The 11,339-nt window shown below is 23.1% G+C and overlaps 1 long non-coding RNA gene across 2 annotated transcripts in view; it reads left to right on the forward strand.

The window, feature by feature from the left end:
- Positions 1 to 7,588: 7,588 nt before the first annotated feature.
- LOC126898906 (uncharacterized) overlaps positions 7,589 to 11,339 on the forward strand; it is a 6,959-nt gene continuing 3,208 nt past the window's right edge. The window contains exons 1-3 of one of the 2 annotated variants that reach the window (XR_007702426.1): positions 7,589 to 7,859; positions 8,747 to 8,977; positions 9,298 to 9,373. This is a non-coding gene — a long non-coding RNA (uncharacterized LOC126898906). Of the gene's footprint in view, positions 7,860 to 8,746; positions 8,978 to 9,297; positions 9,374 to 11,339 lie in introns of those variants that run through there. The other variant, XR_007702425.1, reaches the window with a different exon arrangement.

An 11,339-nucleotide genomic window follows, 5' to 3' on the forward strand; every position in this document is an offset into this window, starting at 1 on the left:
GTTTTATTCAACGACCTGTCTATCGCCAATTGACATCATAGCCAACCATTTCGTCTCACTTGGATATACCTAGTAACCAACTGTACTAGAATTCAGGTCAGTCGTATTGTACATTACATATAACTTATATTTACTGAACATCTAAAATATCACTTTACTTTGTCGTTGACATAAAACAATAGTTCAATTTTATTTAGTAATCTATCCCCTGTAACTAAGGTACACAATTGCCTGTGTTTCCTTCAGGTAATTAAAACTCATCTAAGAAGATAGGGACGATATTTGGGCAGACGTCGGGTAGCTTCCGATTTTGGGTTTTGACCAAGATCCTCAACTATTGAACAAGCCTCTAACAATATCAAAAAAATAGAGTTATTAAAAACTTAAGTGTAATATGTTGCATCAAACATATCTATAAGTATTCTACTTTTCATTCATATGAAATTTGAACTATGATTTAATTGAAATATTGATTAAAATTTCATTTTTAATTTATAGTTTTAACACTGGCAATTATTTTAAGTGGAATGTTGTATAAGTCTAATTTATATAAGACAATAATTGTGAAATTACATAATTGGAGTATGAGAAAAAGTAAAATATTTAGTAATTGAAATAAAAAATAATAATTTTATTTATAATGTAATGAACTTATATAGTTTATAATATACTATACAATACCACATTTGAAAATCACTATAAAATAATAACTTCTTAATGGTTTTAGGTGAGCTCAAAAACGCCAATTNTGAACTTTTTTATTACTGAAGATTAAAATTTAGATTGTATTAATTCAAATATTAACAAGCTGACACTAATTTTTTGATAAACTTTTTTAAAAGTAGAGTCAGGGGGTTAAAAAATTTGGTTTAGGTCAATTATGGCGTAATACATTAATATATATATATTTTAAGTCACTGCATTTAAAACTGTTACTATTTTTTTGGTGTTATGGTTTTATAAAGGAGAGGTTTTAAATTTTTCTTAAATTATACTAAAATTTGGTACTTTTAAAGTTCAAAATTCAAAATTGTTATTTTTACACTTTTTAGAAAATATAAAAAGTTTTTTTTAATTGTTTAGTTTAGTTTTAACTTCAGCTAAGTAACATATATGTAAAATATATGTTGTAAATAAAAAAAGTTTTATTCCTAATTTGAACTTATTGATAAGTCATTAATAATTCAATAATTTTTTTTGTTTTATAGACATTTTTTGTGCTTTAATAACACCTGTACAGTTTATTAGCAAATATTAGCAGTTTAAAAGCATATGTAAATATATAGAGTTTTTTCTATAACCTGATCGATTTTATTATTTTTACAATAACTATTAAGAGTATTTTAGAAGAAAATTTTTTTTTTTTACTATAACAATAAATCTTAAATTTTTAAATGTATTTTTCTGGTACACTCAATATAAGTACTTTTTTAGCTACAACTTATTTTATAGTTCAAATATGATATATATTTTTTTAACTATGAAAATTTAATCATTAACTTCTGGTATGGTATGCATTATAAATATATACCAGTATGAGCTGTACACACCCTTGTTACATACACACTTTGTATTAAAATGCTTATAGCTCTATGAGTACTTTTCCTAAAAACTTAATCAACCCATTAAGAATTTTTGTAAGAAAAAGTCTAAAATTTGTCTATTTGGAGTTTTGAAAAAAAAATTTAATTTTTTTAATTTATTTTTTACTAGTGAAACATGTAAAAAAATATACTTTAAGAATAGTCTAAGAGATAAATAATCATTTAAAACATTCATAATTCAATCAAATAATAATTATATGAAAAGTTATAAGCATTGCTAATTAAGTTTCAGTTCTCTGTATGTATTTTATACACCATAGGTAAACTTTTTCAAGTTCCATTATTTTTGTAAATGAATAAAATTATTTTCAAAAAAATTTGATTCAGAATAGTTTATATTTTGTAGTGTACAGTACTATAGAGTTTTTCAAACAAATTAATTTTTCTCTTTATAAAAATTTTAATTTATTAATAGTTTCTAAGTTAATGAAAATCTTACTAAAAATTGATCACCCTATAGATTAAAATGCCGTTCTTAGATTGTTTCTAGTGTACAATTTAATAATCATTAAATAATTTTGATTTCAAATCTTATGTTTTGGTTAATAAATAAAGAATACAATTACTGTAGTTTCTGGGTCAAACTTGATAATAAAACTTTATTTTTTTGAATAACTTGTATTAAATTATGATTAAACATTCCGATATATTAGTGAAAATATATTAAATATTTTTCTTATAAACTTAATGAATTCATTATATTTAATGATTAATGAATAATAATTATTACAATTATAAAGATGAAACTTAAAAATTTAGTTAATGATTCAGTAATATAAAAATAATCATCCAATTATTTAGGCAAGTTTTTTTTACAATTTTATAATAATTTATAGTCAATTAAATGATCTTGTTTCAAAAAACTTTAGAACCTTTACAAATGTTCTACAATTCTCTTATAAAGTAATAGTACTCTACAAAAAAAATAAAAAAATATATATACATGTCTTATATGTTTGACAATATACTTTTTTTTCTTAATTACTACTTTTATTTTGATAGATTGGAACAGTGGTTTTTAATATTGAACACAATTTTATTCTTATTAAATGTAAACATGTCCATAATTATTATAAAACATATATTCTAAAGATATTTATCATGATATGGACCATATCATGACCTTTAATACGAACGATAACATAGTGGGGTCGCGGCATAGTTGAATAAGTAGAGATGATATCTGACAATAATTAAAATCACTATTATAAAAAACGCTCCAATGCAAATCTGTTAATTGTATTTAATTCTAAGAAATTGGTGGATACTTGCAATAGCAAAATAACCCCTATTTCCTTAATTATTCTTGATTAGTGGTTCTTTAATTTAAGAGTCTATTATATGAATAAATACTAATTATAGTAATTAAAATTAATATGAAATTGATATTCAATCATTATACGGAGAAATTATAAAAACAACAAAGTTGTTTGTATACTTCTTTACTTTTAAAGGGTAGTCGTTGTACTTTTCCAATTAGTTGGAATTAAGGCGAGGAAAAAAAAGATATGCTTTTCAAGGCTGGGCAAGTTCATAATTTTTTTTAACTCGTTAAAAAGAAGTATATTGAATAAAGTTAACGAAATAATAGTTAAACTTAATCCGTTGTTATTTTTAATAAATTAAGTTGAAAAATCATATAATTTATTAGTAAATTAGTACAAGTAGTAGTATATATGCCAAAATATCATATATATAGGGTAAAAAAAACTTTTAGGGAGGATAAATTTTTGCTTTCCTATAATTATATTCTATGAAAAAAATTAAACATATAATTTTTCAAATATAAAAAAAAAAATCTATGGAATAATTTTATAATATTTTAGTTACCAAAAATTAATGTATTTTTATGGAGTCTACATAATAAAAATTAATCACTTGTATATAATAGTATTTGAAATGAAAAATATATTTAAAACATTAATTTAAAATTTAAAAAATTTAAAAATAATTAACTCAAATGCTACAAAAATGATTAAAAAATCGCGTTCACTAAAGACATAGTATGTGTTTGACACATAAAGTTTATTTCCTAAATTTTTAGTAATTGTTATGGCTTTCGAGTTAGTTATTATTTTTAAATAAATTAAAAAAAAAAATTAATAGAATATAAAATACACAATAAGTTTTCTTTTGATATGCTTTTTTTATAAAAATATAATGAAATCTAATGAAAATACAGGAATAGTTTAAAATAGACCCATGCATGTAAAATTCTTTTAAATTCAATTTTTGAAAATGTTTCGGAACGTCTTACAAATTTTAAACTATATCTAATTTAAGTTTTTAAAATATGCTACAAAATTTTAAAAAAATCATCCCACAATTTCATTTTAAGAAAATGGTCGTTAAGTTTTTACAATTAAACAAATTTGCAACGAACCGTTTTTTAGGATGTGATGTAAAATATTGTAAGACAACACATATACTTGTCCTCACTGTGCTTTGATTTTTTCTATTAATAAATATGATTTACCTGTATACCAATGGAAATCAATTTCATCAATAGTCATAATATGACTAATAATACAATATAATAAATCTAATAGTTTTAGCTGAATAAACACTTTTAGTAAATAATACTTTTTAATAATGGTTGTTGAGACAACTTACAATTTTTAATTTATAACCTTAACAATGAACAATAAATAAGTCACAGAAAAGTTAATTTATGTAGTTATAAGATTAATACTTTATTATAAATAAAAATTAAAAGAAATATAAAAAAATGTATACTACAATATACATATCATAAAAATGAATACATCTTAAAATGTAGACCTTAATATTTGAAAAAACGGTAGCACGGTAGAGTCATGGACTAGTGGGATAAGTATAAATGATACTTGGCAATAATTAAAATCACCATCATAAAAAACGCTTCGATGCAAATCTGTAGATAATCTTTAATTTTAAGATATTGGTTGATTATTCTAGAAGCAAAATTAACTCCTGTTTCTATCATAATTCCTAATTAGTAATTCAATGATTTTTAAGTATAATTTATGAATAAATATCTATTAAAGCAATTCAACGTAGTATGAAATTGATACTTAATAATTTAGTATTGTAATTTGTACGGAGATATTATAAAAATTTATAATGTGGTTNACGGAGAAATTATAAAGTAGTACTTTATATACTTAGTAGTAGTAGTAAAAGTACTACTAGTAAGTAGTAGTACTTTTATTGCAAACATGTATAAAGGTTAAAGGGTTTGATGTAACACTTTTAAAAAAAAAATTTTTTTTTACTTATTGGCCTACAAGGAATTTTTATTAGAGATTAATCATACTTTTCTAAACCCATTTTCGCGCATATTAAAAATCTGCAATTAGAGTTTCGCATATAGACTAAATAATAACAAAATCCTACTAATATAGAAAACACATAACAAGCAGAAGGTAGAGGAGACTGGGGCAGATTTGAATGAAAATTACATTTTGATTTTTAATTTTTTTTTTTGCATTTAATTTGAAATATAATGATCCTGTTAGATTCTCATAATATTTTAACATCACACTGTAACTGTTTAAAATCTATATCATTGAATAATAGTTTATTATAAAATGTTAAATATAAGTTACTTTTTTATTCAAATGTATCCCATGGTAGGGCTACATTTTAATTAATGCGGGGCACATTTGAATGAGTCTTCATATTAAAAAGTTAACACACATAAAATTTCCAATAAGTAAAAGTATATTATTTTAATACATTTTCTTAATAGGTACTTATATAATATAAAACATAATAGTTTATCTAGAAAAATTAAAAATAGGTTGTTACCTACCTACTTGTTAACAGAAAATTAACAAAGTAAATTAACAAGTCTTTCATTTCTTATAGATAAATAACAAAATATAAAACAACAGTTTTTCTTGAAAAATTAAAAGTAGATAATTACTTACATACCTACTTGAAAATATTAAAAATAACAAAGTAAATTATCAGTCTTTTAAATGTAATTAACCCATATTATAGTCTTTAAATGATATACTAGGAAAAGTTAAAACCGAACAACTTCGTTTGGTGTTGTCAGTTGCTGTTGGTTTAGATAACCACATCTCAATATCTGCTTTTGTTACATTGTCTGTATCTTGTATATGAGGATATATAAATGTGTCACCCAAAATTCTTTTTAAATAAGAAATTTCATAACGGTTTTGGTCAACATCATCAACGCATCTATTATGTGCAGTATATCAATGTGAGTAATTAATTAAACACCAAGAGTTGCATAGAAATACTTAGTAAGACTTATATTTAAATTATTTATTTCAATGAAACATTTTCTGACCACATATCAATCAAAAAAATAGGATATTTTATTTCACATAAAATTTTCTATTTAATGATATAAATTCTAAACTTACAAGTTAAGCTAAAATTGTGTTTAAAAGTTCGACATTGTTAAACTATAAACTTTTATAAATATCAACTTTAAAGAATAAGTTAAAAATGTCATTTTGAATTGAAATTTTGCACAGATTATTTTCAACGTATTAGAAATCAATAATAACTTGATAAAAAAATGTTTTTTCATGTGTTTCTAATTAGTAATAATCTCAAAAAAGAGTTGATAGAAAAAATCTAATTTCTGATTTGAAATCGGCGTAAAAATTTGGTTTAATAAAATATATATTGGTCTATGATCATAAACAAATTTATGATTTTACTGTGTAGTTCAGTATAAAAACGAATTTTATACTTCTATTAATTTGGAGATATTTAATTTAAAAAGGTTTTTTTAAAGTAGCCATTTTTAACACTAGCGTAATTTTGAAATATTTGTCTGAATTTTTAAAATTAATGGGGAAACTAGTAATGGTATCCTTAATATTTATTGGAGTTATTCGATTTAAATGAGATACAAATCGAACTTTGAATTATTTTTCATCTCAAAAAAGAATTAGGACAAAATGTAAAAAAAGATAGTTTGACGAAAGTGGTTCGAACTTCGTAACCCAATCAAATTAAACTGTATTATATTCGACGCAGCCACCATAAATTCCACAAATAATATATAAAAGTGACAATTTAAGATAGTTTACAAATTTTAACTTTAAGGAGACAAAATAATCAAAATAAATATACATTTATACTTCATGTAAGTTAAATACATGTAAATTTTATAAAAATTGGTGGATTCATTACAATGGCAAACACTTATATATAATATGGACTAACATTTAATACTATTGAAAAATCATAAAATAATCAAAATTTAACTAAATTCAAAATGCTGTATATACATAAGTTTAGTATCGACAATTTTCTTTTAAAGTGATCAATAAAATTTAAAAAAAATTAAATTTCAAAACATTTTTTGTAATTGCGAAAATAGCATAAAACATATTTTAAACGTAGTCCTACATTGTAAAAATTTATAAAGTATAAATAAGTATAAAGTATAAAGTATAAAGTACATATAGCTATGTTGATCATAAGTAATATGAGTTGCCAGTTAGATCTGTTCTACTCTGTATATATTTTACTAGCTTATAAAATAAAAAATAATCTAAGTAAGAAATTGGATGGTCAGTAACAACTTTTGAACCAGTACTTTGAATTTATTAACATTTTTATCAATAGGCGAGAGGAGAGTTGTGACCAAGATATTGATTAATGATAAACATTATTATACCCGTACTGTCGTGATATGCTTAATACTTTGCATTACGCATCTCACAATTATCAATAAAAAAGTATAATCTGTATTTTAAATAACTTGTAAACAAACAAATAATTTATCTGTCATAACAAATACAATGTTCAACACAATTTCTTATTATATACATATATGTCAACTCATCTATTGTCAACTAAATTATCAATATAATTATCATGTAATGTATACTATAAAACAATAAAATATAATCATGAATAACACAAACGGCAATATCCCTGGATATGGGGGTACCTCTTCAGTACTACAAAAAGCACTGATATTCATTGAAAAGACAGAGCCACGGCTACGGCTAAGGCCAGAGCCACAGAGAGCGTGAGAGCTACTGACACAGAACTACGGCTACAGAGAGCCAAAGCTCCAGTAAGCTAGTTCGCTCCTGCTCCTACATTTTGATCACGGCCCCGTGCTGCCGTATGAGTTATTTTATTTTGTTTACTTTATTTGTCTTTAAAAGTTATTTTGGTCTATAAAGACATTATTACCATATATAAATAATATTGAGTAAGAATTGGCATTTTTGGTAAATACTTCATTTATCTTCTTGGACATTAAAAAATACGAAGGTAAGTCAATTTATATTATTCCATTTATTTAAAGTTAATAATCTGAGTAAAGAACGATAAAGCAATAGATCTATAATCTCCTTTTAATATCAAGAGCTATTTTGCTAGTTTGTTCACACCTGCTACATATACACATTACAGGGTCTCGAGGGTCGGATTACCGCCCCGTTACCTCAGTGTCCTATTAAAGGTGTTTACAAGTTTATTAGCTCATATTCCTCAAGAAAGAGGACATGCTTTTATTTCTTCATATCTACTTGTCTTTATTGTTCTAAACCCTCGAACCATACGACCCCGATAGAACCACAACATCAGGTTCTCACTAAACCCAAATATCCACCCATCGCTCATTTTCATCATTTATATTTTACCAACTTTGCCTTTTAATATTTTTTTGAATTATAACAGTACCTCACCTCCAGTCTACATATAATACACATATATACGAATATTTTCAAATGGTAATAAATTCCGAAATAGTAGATCAAAATTTTCATCATCAAATAAATATTTTAATTAGATTATTTTTTATATTATAAGGTAATTTAATATTTATGTCACTATTTAAAAATACTCCTCAGCATCGAAGCTAAAATTAAGTTGAAACTCGTATAAGGCTTAAAGATTTCTTATTTAGGAATGAATTAAAAAGCTAACTAATAAATGATAAATCGAAAAATATATAAATCTAAAAAATAATTTTTTTAACTTAAATATTATTTTAAGAGAAATCGAGTGGCTAGAGTTTAAAAAATCATTCCTTTACAAAAAAAAATTCACAGTTTTCATTAACAATCTAAAATATTTATTGCTAGTATAGTCTGTATGGGATAGATTTAGAAGAAAAAATAAGTTTAAATTTGATATGTTTAATAAAATAATTTAAGAAAATATTCTTGAAGAAGAAAACATTTCTACTGACGAGAAAGATAACATTTTGGAAAGTTTACTTGACTTTTATTTCAACGGAACAGACATTATTTCTATATCATTAGTCCGCAAATTATTAGAAATGAAATGATATGAAAATAACTGACTAACAATTAAATGACTTCTTGTTTAGTAGAGGAGCTAACGAAAATGGCTGCATAGACTTCAAAAGTAATTATTAGATTACGGTATGATTAACATTTTTTTTAAATTAATTAACTGTTGGACTTGATAAATAAATTCAAAATAAAATTATTTAAATTTGATAGTTGGCAATTTTATACTATATTATTAGATTCAATAAAAATAATTTCCTCTGCTTTTCATTTTTTTGTGTTTTTGTCATTATATTAAAAATCTTTATTCGATGAATGTAATTATATGCATAACTTATTTTATTTGGCACGTGCTGTTTCTTTACGTGTTCTAAAATATTGATTTTAGTTTTATTTTTTTTAAATATTTATTAATAAATAATTTGAAAAAGTAAAACTTGATTTTGTTACAGGTTTTATGAATAGAATGAAACTCATTTTTGAAAATTACGAGTACTAAAGGAATTACTAAAAATATCAATGTTATAAAGAACTATAGTACATATTTAATAAATATAAATATATGTTATTTTAGAAATAATTAATTTTTGTTTAAAATTATACTCCTGAATATATCTCATTTAGATTTTCTTTAACGTTCCATTAAATTATTAATGTAAAAGTAATTAATAAATGTTGAAGGAAGAAGAGGTAAAGGAAGACCAAAAAAGAGATGGAGGGATGTTATTGAAATGTGATATGAGAACAGCTGATGTAAGTGTAGATGATGTGGGGGGTAGATCGTTTTGAGTGGAAATTTAGGATAAGGATGGCCGACTACAAGTAGCAGTGATTAATGCGAGGAAAAAAGAAGATAAGTGTATAATGGTTTTAAACCATCATAATCACTTCTTTTAATGTCAGGTTTTTGAATTGTGATTACTATAGAGCTGTATCATGAAAAACTAGTTAGATAGATAAAAAATACTGTGTTTAAATTTGTTATGAACCAGTCAATCATTTTATTAGTTTATATTCTAATGACAATAAATTTATTTATCAATATCATTTACATTGCAGCGTTATTTTAATAATACATAAAAGTATGCAAAAAATTGTAAAAAAAGTTAGTTTTTTTTAATATTCAAAATACTGGATACCTACAGCGTTATTTTTAATTTTTAAGCATATACATTACATTTTGTAATATGTAAATAAAACATTTTTTTTTTCGCAATACTGGTATATTATTTTTTAAGTGTAGTTGATACAAATAACTAAAATGTTTGTACAACAGAATAATAATATACTTCGCCATTGTTGCATAAAATTTGACATTTGTCAAAAATGATTGTAATTATTAGGGAAACTCCATTCACAATTGTGATCATTTCACATGTTTATAGATGGTTTTATTCTATAAGATAGGGTAGTCCCCTTTAAAGGTGCAGATTTGAGGTAATGAAAAAAACCCCTCTTCGAAAATTATTTTTTATATCATTATTTTATCAATTAGATACTTAAAAAATTGACACTCAATTACTTATTTGTAGAGAATTTTATAAAGAAGAAGAAAAATATATATATGTTTTCACTATTACGTATAATTACATATAGCCAATTTTTAAAAATAATTTTTTTCATTAAGCACTTTTAGAGTTAGATCATTTTATAATGTAACAAATAATAAAATAAAAATAATATAAAATGTTATAATTTTATTGAGATAATGATTTTTTCATAAAAATGAACAGTTAAAATTGTATTTATTTTTATAATCCATTATATATATCAAGTATATTGTAAGAGAAAATTATTTCTAATGGTAGAATTAATGGGTAAAATTAACGTGTATATTAAAAATATTATACTGACGTTTGGGAATTTTTAGATCATTTCTTACAGTGAAATTAATCTAAAAAGCCGCCTAGTCTAAATTATTTGAAATAAATGAATAAATATTTAACTATAAAATTATTATCATTTAAACCTACGTTTTTAAAATATTGTTTAACTTTTGTACAAGTATTTTTTTTTACTCAAAATTTGTGATTATAAAATTTTCTGTTTCGTTTCCTTTAGTTAAAAAATTATTTGTTTATATAATATTATTACAAAATTTAAATATTTCATAGTTGAAATTACTAGTATCAATAAAAATCGATTTATCATTTAAATTTATTATCGTTAAGACATTAAAAATGATTTATAAACGTGTGATTAAACTTACAATTTTTTTTTTGTTGTGACGTATTTTACAGTTGCTAAACACACATATCTATATTATTAATTGAAATAATTTTAGAACTATAAAAAAATTTTCTATAGATATTTTGTGATATGATTGAGCTATTAAATTTAAGTACAGCATATTTGATTGTAATTAATAGATTAATAAGAGTATGTTTTCCATAGTTTTAATAAAGTTATATTGGATACTTCTAAAATATATTAGGATATAGAAACAGAGTTCAACAACATACTCCTCCGTGCAAAGACGGGTCTCAATAATTTT

This window comes from Daktulosphaira vitifoliae, unplaced genomic scaffold (assembly GCF_025091365.1).
Source record: "Daktulosphaira vitifoliae isolate Bord-2020 unplaced genomic scaffold, ASM2509136v1 Scaffold_2, whole genome shotgun sequence".
Taxonomy (NCBI): Eukaryota; Metazoa; Arthropoda; class Insecta; order Hemiptera; family Phylloxeridae; genus Daktulosphaira; species Daktulosphaira vitifoliae.